The following is a 16864-nucleotide window of genomic DNA, read 5'->3' on the forward strand; positions in this document are numbered from 1 at the left end:
GCTATAATTTTGATAATGGTTACATTTGGTGAGACACACTGATCATATGTGCCTTTATTTAAACTAAGCTCACTCAAAATATCTGACTGAACAGATGAAAATGTAATTCTTTAGTTTCTTCACTTTTTATTAGTTATTATCAGTCTTTTGGGGTTGCTTTTTTAAAGAGTAAATACTCCTCCAAGGAAATAATTAAAATTGTAGCTTTTAAAGAGCACCCTTCAAAGACTATGAGAGGTATTGCTGTAGTATTTGTGTGTAAAAATAAAGTGATTGAAGATTTGTTCAAATCCAAACGTGACTGAAAAGAAGCAAACAAAACCAATTACAATATGATACAATTTTTTTTCTTCTACAAAACAGCTTAATAAATCCTCAGAAAGGAAGCAAAGATTTTCAGAGGAGTGTGGCAGCTGGAAGGATGTTATAATTCCTCTTCAATTCAGTATAAGTTTCTTCAATTTGGACGAGGAGCTAGAAGATGAGGAAAACAGTGGCAGCAAATAACCTTGTAATGAAGAAAAAAAAATACTTCTTATGAACAAGACAATAAAAAGACCAGCGTATTGAAGACCAGAAAAAGTTAATTTTTACTTCCGAAATTCACTTTTTCTTTCTCCTGTCAGAAGTCCACATGAGCCTGTGATACCTGTATATTTTCATCAGACTATAAAGTATTCACCTGAAAGAAGTCAAAGGAATGTGATTTTATTTCCATTGGACCTGAAATCTTGTCTCCATGGAGGAAATGATGAACTCTGAAAAATATATTTAGATAGAATCAAAATTGTTTTAGAATAATAAAATTCCCAAATAGAGATGGAATACTACAATGCATCCTTACACCATGCCATATATATTATGAAAGGCTAAGAAACCTATTAAAAAGCTGGATATAAATATTCTGCAGCAGTCTGGGAAGTCACTGGAATTATATCCCATTTAAAATCTATGGCCCTAATTGAAGTTAGACTTTGGAAAATATACTGTCAAAAGTATGCTTAAAATCAACTGTTAGAAGTATGATTTCATAACAAAGAATTAAAGAAGGCATCAAAATCTTGAGAGCTCAATCACATAAAAAAATGAGCAGAGGCAACATACTGTATATTAGAAGTTTTGGAAGATGTACAAAAATATGAGGTTTATTCTGTAAGTCAATAAGCTTATGATTTCATTCCAGTTAAATTGCCTGCTACTGTAGTAGTAATAGGAGATTTTAATTATATAGTTATTCTATAAGAAGTCTTCTTTGGGTAGAGGGAGAGTTTAATACTTCTTTGGCATGACAAGGGTGGGGAGGGAGACATATATTTTATGAAGGAGGGAATGCATGTACACACACACACACACACACACACACACACACACACCCCCAACCCAACATGTAGCACAGTAACAAAAAAAGCTGGAAACTCTCCCTCATTAGAGGTCATTAAATTGAAGTTGGATATTCACTTATTAGCTGTCTCATAGAAGGAATTTTTCTATCACATACAGTTTGGACTGGATGGCTTTTAAGGTCCCTTCTGACCCTGTTATTTTACTAAATCTTTCAGCTGGGTACACTGTCATGGCTTTGATCAGAGACAAAATGCTGGGAATTTTTTTTTTATAAGCTTCATTCGTATTTTACTCACATAATATGAGTTTGATACCCTTGTGCTCTTTTCCTAGGGAGAGTTTTGATCAGTACATTTCAGAGCAAAATCTTCCTATTTGTTTTGGCACTCCACAAGAAAGATGAAAAGATTTTTGTTTATACCAGTGCCTATCATGTTACAGTTTGTGCCTAATATATGTGTGTGTATATGTATATATATGTATGTGTGTGTGTGTGTGTGTGTGTGTGTGTGTGTCCAAAGAGGAATCTGTAGCTAAAGCTAACTATGATTTCCATATCCTCTTTTGAATGTTTTTGCTAGCTGAGTGTACTGCATTAGGAGTATTTATTCTGCTTTTGACTGAGTAAGTCACTTAAGGGGCAGTTAGGTGGCCTAGTGGACAAAGTACTTGGTGGAAAGTCAGTAAGACTCATTTTTATTAGTTCAAATCTGGCCTCAAACACTTATTAGCTGTGTGAATCTGGGCAAGCCACTTAACCACGTTTGCCTCAGTTTTCTCATCTGTAAAGTGAGCTGGAGAAGGAAATGGTAAACCACTCCAGTATCTTTGTCAAGAAAAACCCAAATGGAATAGCAAAGAGTAGGACATGACTGACACAACAACAGAGAAGGCACTTAACCTCTTTGCCTTAGTCTCCTCCTCTTGAAATGAGAGCAATAGCCCCTAGCTCCCAGGTTTATGGTGAGCATAAAACGAGATAATATATGGAAAGTATTTTGCAAATCTTAAAGCACTATTTAATTTCTAGCTAAGTGAAATCAGATTAAATGAAGACCCCTCAGGCGTGAATTCCCCAAAACCCACACCCTTCCTGCCAAAGCTAAAATAATTAAGTATCTGCCTTAGGCAAATAAGATGCTCCTGGATGGAGGAAAATCACTGAAGTTCCTGGCAACCTGGTGTACCCTTCCCCCTTCACTTTCCCCTTATGCCACCTCAGCACTCTTCCTTTAAAGTTTCATATTTGGTAACAAAAACCCTCATTGGTGAGCAACGATCTTTTCTGTGTTCTTTGTCTTTGGGGTAGATTCCTGCTCTTAGACTGTATGTGTGGATTCTCAGCCAATGGGAAGAGAGGCTAATGGGCTTCTGCAGTAGGGACTATATAACGTTGTACTCCACCTTGTTCCGGTGCACTCCCTTGCTGACACCACCCATGGTATGGCAGGAAGTGCCCCTTCTCATGAGATTGTAATAAATTCCTTTTTGCTTCTACCTTGAGAAGCCTCTGAGTTTAATTTGAGTAAGGGTCACTGTATCCCACACACTAGCTATTAATGTTGATGATGATGATAACAATTTTACCCTGAGGTACTCATTTTTTTATCTATTTTTAACTAAGACAATAGCTAGCTCTTGTAAACTGTAGTGGATATTTACAAACAAAACAAAACACTTACATGAGAAGAGGGGCAGAACTCAGGAAGGATAAAAGCTCCTACTTATATATTACAAAAGTTCTAATACAGTTTTAAGCTTATATAATCTTAAGGTATTAAAGCTTAAAATTGTACTAAGATTTTCAGGACACCCTGCATAACTCTTTAAGATTTTTTTTTTTAATTTTTTTTTTTCTCACAGCAGTCTTATGGGGTGAGTGCTACCACTATCCTTATTCCTATTTCAGAGACGAAGAGACTGAAAGTAGCTGGAAGGTGTCAGAACTAGGAATTGCACTAGTCAGTCAGTGATCCTCTACTACGTGTCAGGCAATGTGCTAAGCACTGGGGAAAAACACACACATATACATACGTATATGTGTGTATGCATGTGAGCACACACATACATATGTATATGTGTAAGCATGTATATATACACAAATATATACAATACATATATACATGCACACATGTATACATATACAAACACACATGCACATATACACAAACATATATATATGTGTGTGTGTGGTGTATATCAAAAGATATTCCCTGTCCTCAGAGCTTATAGTCTAATGGCGACTATCTTCTGATAAACACACCAATGGTCTTACACCTTGCTGCCTTTACCTGAAGTTCTTTTTGTTTTTTTTTAACTCACCCATAGACTTGTACTCATGACAGGCGCTACGGTGTAAAAGAAAGAATGATGGATTTGGAGTTGGCATGACCTGGGTTGGAATTTCTTCTTTGACATTTGTAGTCATGGGCAAATCACTTAATCTGTAAAAACTTCAGTTTCTTTATTTGTAAAACGCATATGATAATAGGATCTACCTACAAGGCTATTGTAAGGATCAAATAAGCTGACATATGCAAAGCCATTTAGAACCTTAGAACAATATATAAATGTCAGATATCTTTATGAGTAGAAAGAACACTGAACTTGGTGTCAGGACAAACCTAGTTTTGAGTCCTGCCTCTCACACTTGTTAATAATATGTCTCCTGGAAAGTCACTTAACCTCTCTGAGGCTCAGATTTCTCATCTATATAACAACCAGGGGTGGGGAACCTGCAACCTCAAGGCCGCATGTTGCCCTCTAGGTCCTCAAATGCAGTCTTTTGACAGAATCCAAACTTCACAGAACAAATGCCCTTAATATAAGCATTCAGTCAGAAGGTCACACCGAAGGATGTAGAAGGCCACATGTGGTCTTGAGGTAGCAAGTTCCCCACCCCCTGGAGGTAGTATCTACACTAAAGGGGTGCTATGAAGATCAAATAATATGATGTATGTGAAGTGCTGTGCCAACCATGTTATTAAAATTTCAGTTATTATTATCATTATGTGCTAAGGTATAGGCTTCTCAGGGAATAAGGGAAAATGTCAAAGAGGGTTGCCTTCTGTTCACCTTAAATAGCTCCTTCATTTGATATCAATGAAGTTTTGTTTGTTTTCTTTTTTAATAGCAATCAGCAACAATGCTAGTCACAACTACCCTGGTTGAGAGCCCAGGGATGGTATAGAATGAGAAGGAGTTTCTGGTTGGCCCCTTAAGGGACAGAGATGGGGATAGATGCTGGTTTATATGCGTTAAGTTGTCAAGCTTGTCTTCAAAGATTTCAAATCCATTTACAAAAGTCATCTGGGAATCATTATAGATTTTTCTTTAAAAAAAAAGAAAAAGACCTTTAAAGCTCTATAAAATCTGATTACCTCCCAGTCATTGACATAGAAACTACACACACAAAATAAAACATTGTACTTGAAGGGTCTCAGAGGAGCCTGGGGCTAAAATGTGCCAGTAGTTAGGAAATAGAAGGTGGACAGGGAGGGAGGGATTGAACTGAAAAAAAATGGTTATTCATTCAGCCATCCTGGATTGAGTACTTGCTTTGTGTAGAGAGAACTGTGCTCGGTTCAGAGAGACACATCTACTCTAGAAAAGGCAGGGTTCTTGCTCACTGTACTACTTATCAGTCTAGAAAGTAGTGAAGGTAGGAGAGTGGCTATAAGATATAAACAGAGATAACTATAATGCACTATATAATTTGATAACTGTTTTATAGAACTGTAGAAGAAAGTACTATGTGGAGTTTGTAGTGAGGAGGGATGCTTCATTTGATTTAGCAAGTATCTATTAAGTACTGGGTTCTAGGCCTTTCACCAAATAAGGAAAACCTCAAGGAGAGATGCTTGGTATTCAGTTTCTATAGCTTCTTCCCTTGCATTCCTTTATTGACAAGTAGATGAAAAATGATTCCAGGTAGACCATGGTATTTTAGTTGGAATTAAAACAATGAATGGAAATTCAGAAAGGAGAGAGGCAGGAGGAGAATACTACTGACAGAAGAAAAAGACTGATTGATTAAAAATTCTGCCATGTGAGCATGTTGACACATAGCAAAATCACCTCCTGATACAACTAAAAAAATTAAACTAGCATTTATTAAGCACTTACTCTCTAAATGTTCTTGGCGATAGAAAAACACAAAAGGAAATAATATCTACCCTTCAATAGCTTACATTCTACTTTTTCAGAGACAACATCATAGATTGTTAGAAAAAGAAGGAAACTTAGAACAACCTTCCCCATCTTCATTTAATAGACCTGGAAACAAAGTCTTCCAAATACAAAGTGATATGACCAGGAGGACTGAAAGCCAGAGAGAGACACCTGGGGACAACTTTTATTTTCAGACCACCAAGTTTTCCTATTGCCCCTGTTTTCCACAATTCAATATCATTGCTAAAATGGAGTTGCTAAATAAAGAAGATCCAATTCAAAACATTGCTTCTTTTTTCATTTGGGAACAGAATCTAGATTTGTAACTTTTGTTATTTGTGGTCTGATTAGTAACTTATACTTACAATGCCCAATAAGAATAGTATCTTCTTAAACAACTTACAAAGGATCCGCGATCTCAAAGGTAAGGGAAATCACAACCTATCTTGTTTTCTTATCCTGCACAAACCTTGTCCATTTTTTCCCAAAAATTTCTATAGATCTCCCTAATGTAATGGAGGACTTCTTTAGGGCATTTTTTAAAACATGTTATTGTGTATTAGAAGTGTTTGTATATAGGTTTAGGGGAGACGGGAAAGAGGATTAGTTTCTCCCATTCAGTTTTTTTCAACATTTGGCACTTACTATAGAGCAGTAAAAGCTTTCTAAATGATTCATTTGGGGTAAGCCAATGGTAGTATTTGAGGAAAGAAGGAAGGAAAGAAGAAAGGAAGGAAGGAAGAAAGAAAGGAAGGAAGGAAGGGAGGGAGGAAGGAAGGGAGGGAGAAAAAAGAGGATAAGAAGAAAGGAAAGGCAGAAGGAAAGTACAGAATAAGCACTATTAAGCATCTACTATGTGCCAGGCTTTTTGTGATCCCATCTGGGGTTTTCTTGGCAGAGGTACTGGAGTGGTTTGCTATTTCCTTCTCCAGTTCATTTTACTGAGGCAAACAGGGTTACGTGACATGCCCAAGTTCTCACAGCTAATAAATATCTGATGCCATATTTGAACTCGGGGAGATGAGTCTTCAGGACTTCAGACCCAGCACTCTATCAACTATTTTACCCATCTGCCCCAGCCTACATTAGTAGATGAAGTATCTTTACCTGGGAGTTTTCTATACTAATTAAATACATATTCAGTCCCTATGACTATCGCTATTATATACAGAATCACTATTGATTTGCTTAATGAAGTGTTCAATGCCCTTTTCTAACTTGGATTGGCTGCATTGCTTAGCACATAGTAGTCACTTGATAAGTTCTAGTTGACTGATTGTGTTTGCGTATTAAAAGAACAGGAATACAGGCCCCTGAGTTTACCTTGCCTCATTACCTTTTTTTTCTGCCGCTTCATCTACATGAGCAAATGAGAAAGACTTGGGGTTTAAAAATCTGGGGAACTCCAAACCTCCAGAGCCATTTGCAAATTATTGAGCAAATAACCATTGTCTGGTTTGTAGCATAGCCTGCAGGCAAAGAATTTTGAAAAATCTATTGAACAGATGCCATGTGTGAGACTCCTCCAGGGAGAACAAGTACAGTACCAGGAAGAAGGAACAGAAAGAAAAGATGAAGCCGGAGGGCTGTAGCTATCTGGAATAACCCTGCTCTTTGTTCTAAAGAACCTGGGGTTGAGATCTTGTTCCAGAAATGGGGAGCTTCAAAGCCCATATTATAAGGTAACAAAGCAGGAGAGATTTTTGCTGGTCCTAGGGCAAAGGTTTCCAAATTTTTCGAAAGAACTAGTTAGTAACAATATGGAAGCACCCTATCTTGAGATTTCAGCCAAGGCAGTCAGAAGCTGGAGCTACTGCAAGGACCAGAGGCCCAACAGAGGATAGCATCTGGCATTATCCAGAACAGTGTCCAGCAGTGACCAGTGGATCAGCTTTCATCAGGGACTGAGACCAGTGAAAGTGGGAGCATCATCCTGACCCCACTGAAAGGTAACAATTGCCCCATAGTGGCAGAAGCATAACTTGTTCATCCAGATATGTTGTAATCATCTGTGTTCCCTAAATGTGTGCCATTTCACACATGTGCTTGACCATACACGTTCCTGATATGTGCACCTCTTTAGTTGGGACCTGTATATGTATGTGAGATAGCATGACCCCCCCCCCCCCCCCTTACTCAAATTGACTGCTCAGAGGCATCTCAAAGTAAAAACAGAAAATCTCCTTTATTTGGTTCTCCTGAGAAGCGGGTGATCCCTTCACCAGTAAAGCTGGAGTGGGGAGGAGCCTTACAGAAACAGAATGGCAACTTATACAGACCCTAACAAGGAAGTCCCCCTCCCATCGCTGACTATTATTCTTATTAGATGAGAAGCAAGGTCTTACATTCTAGGTGAGAAATCTAACCAATGCCTTTTGGAACCCGGTTCAAATTTCCTGCACCTGGGACTGTTACAAAGCCCACAAAAATACATGTCATCATATGCAAATTGGGCATTGAAAACATATGCAAATGAAGCATTGACAACTCAGCATATTGGGCATTGAGAACTTATGCAAATCAGGTGGACCAAAGTGAGGACTGCAGATTGCTTGGGTATATGCAAATTAGGTATTGAGGAGTTATTGAGCCATAGCCAATCATTGATCCTTCTCCACTCTAGGGAGGAGTCTCCACACCACTGAGAAGTCTTCACTAAATCTGTTTCCATTCGTATGTATCCACTCCTCCCATGAATCTGTGTGTTTTCGTGGGAGAGTGTGCCCCAGATTTATTTGGAAAATGCTTTGTTGTCTCTTCTATTATTGTACTCTTTAATTAAATGTTTTTATTTTGAATTTGCTTCCTATAACTGTCAAGGAAAGGTTGAGCATATTGGTGGAGCCTCATGAATTATATCAGGGGTGAAGGGACCTGCAGCCTTAAGAACACATGTTGCCTTTTGATTGAATTCAAAAGGCTGCACTTAAGGACCTAGAAGGCCATGTGTGACCTTAAGGCTTCAGATTCCCCAGCCCTAAGCTATATATTTCTAAGGTGTACAGACTTACAGATTTTTTAACTCAGAGTACTGTCAACCTGAAATAAAGAAGATTGCTAAATAACAAAACCTAGAGTCTTTTAACCCAGGCAAGAGAATTGTAATTTGAGGCCACCATGTAGCACCAGGGTGCAGGAGTGCCCAAGAAGGGGCAGAAGCGGGCAGGGTTAAATAAATTTCAACAGAGAGGGAATCTCATGGGATGCTCAGGCTCCAGAAGCTATGGACTGAAAGTCCATAGAGAAGGCTGGGGGAGGCATCATCAGGAAATTTGCTGCCCTGGGATTGGGCAAGGTCAGCTATATTCAATAGTACTCATCAACTGGGGGACCTTCTCAATGAGTTGAGAGGTACCTTCAAATGCTACATTTGGAAGAATTTTTTTCTCTATTTATTTTCATATGAACATCTTATGAATAGTCACAGTTTTGTGTTCACTGCTTTCAAATCAAGAGACCTGGGTTCAATTCTCTGTTTAGCCAGAAAAGATCCATGTGATACATTTAGTAGTACATCCATTGCTTAGTTTAATCATCTGTAAAACGAGCAGGTTTGACTTCAGTGATATCTCTTGTCTCATACAATGCAAAAAAAAAATCAATGATTGTATGATCTATTAAATAAAAACAATTGGGTAGGTAGCATGCTATTTTGGAAAGAACAGAAGATTTGGAGTCAGAAGAGCTGAATTCAAATCCTTACTTAGCTACCTATGTGATACTGAGACAGCCACTTACCTCCCTCACCTTCAATTGTCTTACTTATAAAATGAGAGCAATGAACACACTCATCAGTCTTTGGATTTTTCCTAAAATTTTCCTTTAGCCTTCAAAGAGTTAACAGTGACTGCAGGAACATACATGAAAAGACGACAAAGAGTTGACCAAACTCTTGGTCAGCTGAAGAACAATAATGACCTTGGAGAACAGAGAATGAAACTTTCCTGCCTACTGGGTGGCAAAATGGAACAGAAGAGAGAGTCAAAGGTAATGGGTTCAAATCTCTCTCCTCATAATACCTGGGACAATACTGAGCAAGTGATTTAACCTCCCTGAGACTCGGTGGTGTCATCATCTGCAGAATGACAGGCTTGGACTTGACCACTAAGGTCACTAGGAACTTAGGTCAGGGCTTTATAGATTCCACAGGGTGGAACTTAGATGGGAAATATATTATCTATTTTCACTAACCTCTAACTGAAATATAGCATTTCCTTCAGTTATTAAAAAAATATATTCTGACAAGTGTTCCCTAAATGTCACTGCATTCCAGAGGGATCTATGACACAAAAAAAACCACTTAAGAACTCTTGGCTTAAATCTAGGAGCTCAAAACATGGGCTATTGGAGGATAGAGTCATTTTTCTTGTTTTGATTCAAGTTTTTTCCTTATTTTTAAAATATTAAACCTGTTTTCATTTTTTATTTAAAAAAATACAGATGCACACACACAAACACACACGTATATTCTTTTTGAAAGGAGGATTCATGTGTGTGTATGTGTGTTTAGGTATGTGTAATATAATCCAGAAATGACTATGCTATAAAAAGAAATGACATCAATGGTACTTTTATCTATTTTTTTAATTCTACCCTTTACCCATATAAAATAGCAAGATTAAGAATCTAAGTGAGACAACCTATGACAGGTCTTTGTTACTGTTATCATCAACTCTATTATTTTCTGTCCTTTGTTTTTTCTAAGTTCATCCTTTTAACTTTCATTAGAAATATTCTTCATTGCAGGTAAAGTGCTATTGGTGCCTTATTCAAGACTAAAACATTTGCAGCTATCTGTCTTTTAGCAAGGCTGCTGACAGGAAGCCAAAGTCTTGAAATAAAAGCGTAACTATGCCCAATCAGGAAAGATGATAATAGTTCTCTTTGGGATGGACGTAAAAAAAAGTTCTCTTTTTTTATATGGACAGTTTGGTTTGGTTTTCCAATCTCTCTTTTAAAATGAAATTAGCCATTTTTAAATTGGTTTGTTAGAAAAAAATCAGCTTCCCTTTTTTCTCTCATTAGATTTTGACCTCTATGAGGACAGAAACGCATCTTTTGTCTCTTTTAGTATCTCTAGTATTTAACATAGTTCCTGACACATGATAGGAGCTTAATAAATATTTATTTATTGATTGATTAACCCTTTGTTTGGTTCTGAAATCTTTAGGACCCATTATTTATTTAAGTTATGAAAACCCATGGCCTTACTTTCTACAGAGAGGTAAAGCTCCTTACTTCCTGGAAGGGCTAACCCCACATTTCTTATAACGACTCTTGCTAAAAGTGCTCATCCACTAAAATTGCTAACTATGTGGGATGGCGGAAACCAGTCAATGCCTGTTTCATTGGAGATTTTTTTTTCCTTTTTCTTTTCTCTTATTAAAATTTTAGGTAAAGCTTCATTAATGTCAACTAAATTCCAGACTCTACCCTAGAGGTGACTAGAAATATAAATTGAACCCAAAGAAGTGACTACAAAAGTTACAAGTCCTTATCTGCAAAAATATAGTTTACTCAGCCTTTTGGAATCCCTTCTGATATTTTAAAAGCCCATTTTGAGATGAATAGATATAAGGAACTAGAACACTCTACTGAATATTATTTTTATCCTTGTTCTTGTATGGAATTTGTGAATTGAATTTTTCTTTTTTAAGCAGGAGATCTCTCAGAGCAGGTCAAGGAGCTGCTATATGCCACATTATATCTTCTATTGCTCAGGTAATCTATGCTTTAACATTCTATTGAATTTCCAAAAATTCTCCCCATTTCTTTTCTCATTCATCATTTGGATAGACTAATATTATTTTCTCTGTATTTCTAGCACACACAAAACCACACCAGGATTTCTTCACTGCATTTTAGCAGCACTTCAAATTCTTGTTTGAAATATCCTGCCATGTGAAAAAATTAAATATGCAGGTGGTAAAATCTTTGGTTAAAAAAACAAACTTTGTCTGAGAGAACTGTGAATAAAATATTACTTGGAACTTTTCCAAATCCAAAGGAAAATGTTACATTGTACAAAAGATCCATTTTTCTATTTTGCATGGAACACAAGAATATAACCAAGCATGAAATATGATAATTCACACAATGTCAACTGTAGTGGATCACAATATTACAGTCATGACTGACTCCCCTAGAGTAGAGAACAATACCCATCATAAGCCATGCTGAGCTACAGGTTGGCTTCAACAACACCCTTCCTACGAAGGGCTCTAGTGTCAGACACAATGGAAGGATAATTGCCTATGGCAAACAAAAGAGCCAAACTGGCTGCTACAAAAATATTGTGGGAGGGAAGGTGTCACATAGTCTTTATCTCCTAAGTGATAAGAGAGGGAATGGAATCGATAATTTATGTTATAAGAATACTCCTGAATTTTAAACATATTTTGATCATAGCTTACAGATTAAAAGGGAAGGTGTTTTATCCTAGGATTCCTAGGATTTGAATGGTTAGAAAACTATTCAACTTAGTGTTGACACATATATAGTTGAGCTCAAACATGGTTATTTATAAAGTACCCTCACCAGTTTCATTCATACAGGAATTCCCGAGGCAATCACAATTTGTTGACAACTTTATCTCTATTTTCCTCATTGTATTCTGACTCAAGAACAGTAAAGTGAAAAGAAAAGGGTACCTAACTTTAGCCAGATGAGCATCCTACATTGGTACCCATCCAATTGTCAAGACAGAAAACCCAATCATCACCATCACCTGCAAGTACATTGAATGGCTCTCCAGTGGAGGTTTCATAGGAGCACCTGGACAAAAGTTGTATAGGACAAGAAAAATGCATTTTCATCAAATTCTATGCTACTGTAAGGAGTATGCAACGTCTTTGAGAACATGGAATTATTGAGATATTAATTATATTTATTCCAATTAAGATATATATTAATATACATATAAAATTCAACATGTTATATAATAGCATACACATATGTATGTATGTATATATACACACATGTGTATGTATGTATGCATGCATGTGAGCCTGGCTTTTAAAAATAATAAGGGGCATGGGTCCTATTATTTTTAGGCTCTGCTGTTGGTTTATATGCCTTATCTCACTAAAAGAATTCTAATTTCCTTTTACGTCCAGTGTGTTGTTCACAAATTGCTTAAGAATCAAGTTCATGATGAAATGATGTTTGATTAAATTATTAAAATTAAAAAGCATTGGGCATCTCTTATGTGTATAATATCCCAGTCACTTCTGAATTTCAGCACCTTTAGATCAGACTGTATTTTCACTTTCTTTAGTCTTCTGAGGTGATTAACACAGAGCCTAGCACATAGTAGGTGTTTAATTAGGGTTTATTGACTGGCCAGTAACAAATAAGTATATCATAATAAACCTCCTGAATCTGATGAAAATTGGAGTAGGACATAGGCAGTGGTCTTACAAGTTGAGAACAACAGTGTTGGCGAGTGCTATAAGTTCTCAGGGATTTCTTGATCAGAGTGTGACCAGAGAGTAATATTTGTGGTTTAAATCAGCACAATTCCAGGCCATAATGGAAAGTACCCCAATACTGGCCAAAAGTCCCAACAGACCTATTAGACCCAATAGACCACAGTAAATTTGCATAGTATTCTTCTTTCTGGTTAAAAATGCCAAATGCAGGGGGTGGAGCCAAGATGATGGAGTAGAAAGACGCACGTACACTAGTTCTTCCTCCACAGCCCATAAAATACCTTTAAAGAAAGACTCTCAACAAATTCTAGAGCAACAGAAGCCACAGAACAATGGAATGGAGGAGATATCCTACCCAGGGTGACCTGAAAGGCTGATAGGAAACGTCTGTCCCACTGGACGCAGAGCAGAGCCCAGCCCAGCCTTGGTCTCGGTGGCATGGTGCAGTGGTTCCCCGATCCCTAAACCCACAGGTGCCAAAGGTCAGTGAGAGGGCTTTTTTTTTCAGCTGGCTAAGAAGCAAGAAGGGGCTTCCCACAGCTCCAGCCTCAGGCAGCAGAGGCTACATTGGGCTGGTGGGTAGTAGCTGTTCCCACAGCAGCCCCTACAGCAGCATGCATCCATTGTTGGATCATAAAAACCCTAGGGGCACTGAGCAGCTGATTCTTACCTCAGCCCTGTGTAGCAGCCCTGCCCCCACCTAATATTCCAGGGGGATTTGAGCAGCTGATTTTTATCTCAAACTGAATATTTTTATCTCACACTGAAGAGCAGAAGCCCTGCCCCCTAAGCTTATCTGAATCTCAGCCCCCAGTGCTGGCTTGGTGGAACTGGAGGCCAGGTGGCTGTGGAGAAGAAACTTTACTACTCAGATTCCAGGGAAAAAAATTTCTGGTTGCACCCAGACCAGTGTATATGCTCCGTTGTGCCACCTTGGAGGAACTGAGATCTTACAGATACCTAGAGTACACCCTACTCTTGACAAAGAACCCAAAAGTCAAGTAACTAGTTGGGAAAATGCCCAAAAAGGGGGAAAAAAATAAGATTTTAGAAGGTTACTTTCTTGGGGAACAGATATCTTCTCCCATCGTTTCAGATGAGGAAAAACAATGCTTACCGTCAGGGAAAGACAAAAAAGTCAAGGCTTCTGTATCCCAAACATCCAAAATAAATATTTAATGGTCTCAGGCCATGGAAGAGCTCAAAAAGGATTTTGAAAATTAAATAAGAGGTGGAGGAAATATTGAGAAGAGAAATGAGAGAGATGTAAGAAAATCATGAAAAGCAAGTCAACAACTGGCTAAAGGAGACCCAAAAAAATGCTGAAGAAAATAACACCTTGAAAAATAGGCTAACATTTGGCAAAAGAGGTTCAAAAAGCCAAGGAGGAGAAGAAGGCTTTACAAAGCAGAATTAGTCAAATGGAAAAGGAGGTTCGAGAGTTCACTGAAGAAAATAGTTCTTTCAAAATTGGACTGGAACAGATGGAGGCTAATGACTTTATGGAAACCAAGAAATCACAAAACAAAACCAAAGGAATGAAAATTAGAAGATAATGTGAAATATCTTATTGGAAAAAACTACTGACCTGTAAAATAGATCCAGGAGAGACAATTTAAAAATTATGGGACTATCTGAAAGCCATGACCAAAGAAAGAGCCTAGATATCATCTTTCATGAAATTATCAAGGAAAACTGCCCTGATATTCTAGAACCAGGGGCCAAAATAAATATTGAAAGAATCCACTGATCACCTCCTAAAAGAGATCCAAAAAGAGAAACTCCTAGGAACATTGCAGCCAAATTCCAGAGTTACCAGATCAAGGAGAAAATATTGCAAGCAGCTAGAAAGAAATAATTTGAGTATTGTGGAAATACAATCAGGATAACACAAGATCTAGCAGCTTCTATATTAAAGGTTAGAAGGGTGTGCAATATGATATTCTAGAAGTCAAAGGAACTAGAACTAAAACCAAAAATCACCTACCCAGCAAAACTGAGTATAACACTTCAGGGGAAAAAATGGTCTTTCAATAAAATAGAGGATTTCAGGCATTCTTGATGAAAAAACCAGAGCTGAAAAGAAAATTTGACTTTCAAACACAAGAATCAAGAGAAACATGAAAAGGTAAACAGGAAAGAGAAATCATAAGGGACTTAATAAAGTTGAACTGCTTACCTTCCTACACGGAAAGACAACATTTGTAACTCTTGAAACTTTTTTCAGTATCTGGGTAGTTGGTGAGATTACACACACATACACACAGCACAGCACAGGGTGAGTTGAATAGGATGGGATCATATCTAAAAAATGAAATTAAGGGGTTAGAGAAGAATATATTGGTAGGAGAAAGGGAGAAATGGAATGGGGCAAATTATGTCTCATAAAAGAGGCAAGAAAAAGACTTTTCAATGGAGGGGAAAAGGGGGAAAGTGAGAGAGAAAATGTGAAGCTTACTGTCATCACATTTGATTCAAGGAAGGAATAAAATGCACACTCTTGGTTTGAAAACCTATCTTACAATACAGGAAAGTGGGGGAGAAGGAGATAAGCAGGGTGGGGGCAATGATGGAAGGGAGAGCACTGAGAAGAGGGAGCAATTAGAAGTCAACACTCTTGGGGAGGGACAAGGTCAAATGAGAGAATAGAAGTAATGGGGGGCAGGATAGGATGGAAGGAAATATAGTCAATCTCACACAACATGACTATTATGAAAGTCATTTGCAAAACTACACATATATGGCCTATATTGAATTACTTGCCTTCCCAGTGGGGATGGGTATGGAAGGAGGAAGGAAGAGAAGTTGGGACTCCAAGTTTTAGGAATAACTGTTGAGTATTGTTCTTGCATACAACTAGGAAATAAGACATACAGGTGATGGGGTATAGAAATTTATCTTGCCCTATAGGACAAAAGAGAAGATGGAGATAAGGGAAGGGAGGAATGTTAGAAGGGAGAGCAGATTGATGATAGGGATAATTAGAATGCTCAACATTTTGGGATGGAGGGAGGGAAGAGATGGGGAGAAAATTTGGAACTCAAAATTTTGTGGAAATGATTGTTGAAAACTTAAAACAAATAATTTTTTTTTAAAAAAATGCCAAATGCAATAGATTCTCTGCTAACCAGGAGAAAATCTTAGAATTTCCCAAACAACAGTTTTTGTAACAATACACACTACAGATACCCTCATGGCAAGCCTTTGGCTCTGGCAAGACTCTTGTACCAACTTTCAGTCAAATAAAAATCCTGGGATTTGTTTCAAAAAGCCTGGCATTCATTTAGTTAGTTCCCTTTGCCTACCCACCACCATTCCATTTTATTGAATTTCGATTAGTCTGGAGTAGCTCCTTTGATTACTGGCTAGTTTATGGCCATGATCACTACTGAAATCACGTAGTAATGCAAGGAGGAAAATGAAATCACAGATCTTTGGTAAGTATCAAGGAAGTATTTTTAAAGTGTTAATTTGGTATTTTCTCAAAACATTTTCTGACTTAGGTCAGTAATATAATCATTCCACCTAATTAATGAGTGCCTTATCCACAGTTGCACAATGAACAAATGATAGGGGTTGGGGGGTGGAGACAGTAGGAACAAAGGAATAAGAAGAAACTAAAAATCTGTAACTTCTAGGCATGCAGTGCTCTGAACAGAAGGTAGCATTGCCTTTTCCACTGTGATGTTTAAAAAATTCAAGAGTTAGTTGCTGAGCAATTAAGTAATTTTATTAATGAAGCTAGCATCTTATTAATAAAAGAGGTCAGTGGCACTCTCCAATGCCAAAGGCTCCTCATGGTGATGGGTTCACAGTTTATATGCCCTGGGTATTCCTGAGGGGGTCAATCAAATCTGATTGGTTAACAATTAATGAAAGGTGGCTTATATTCCAATGAAGATTTTGAGTATGTGACTTGA

At 37.7% G+C, this 16864-nt stretch overlaps 1 long non-coding RNA gene across 1 annotated transcript; it reads right to left on the reverse strand.

Moving 5' to 3' along the window:
* Positions 1-354: 354 nt before the first annotated feature.
* LOC140509697 (uncharacterized) lies at positions 355-13493 on the reverse strand. The gene is made up of 3 exons (XR_011968886.1): positions 13300-13493; positions 683-758; positions 355-508 (listed from the first exon to the last, which is right to left on the reverse strand). It is a non-coding gene; the product is annotated as an uncharacterized lncRNA (long non-coding RNA).
* Between the last annotated feature and the right edge of the window lie 3371 nt (positions 13494-16864).

This window comes from Notamacropus eugenii, chromosome 6 (assembly GCF_028372415.1).
Source record: "Notamacropus eugenii isolate mMacEug1 chromosome 6, mMacEug1.pri_v2, whole genome shotgun sequence".
In the NCBI taxonomy this organism is placed as follows: domain Eukaryota; kingdom Metazoa; phylum Chordata; class Mammalia; order Diprotodontia; family Macropodidae; genus Notamacropus; species Notamacropus eugenii.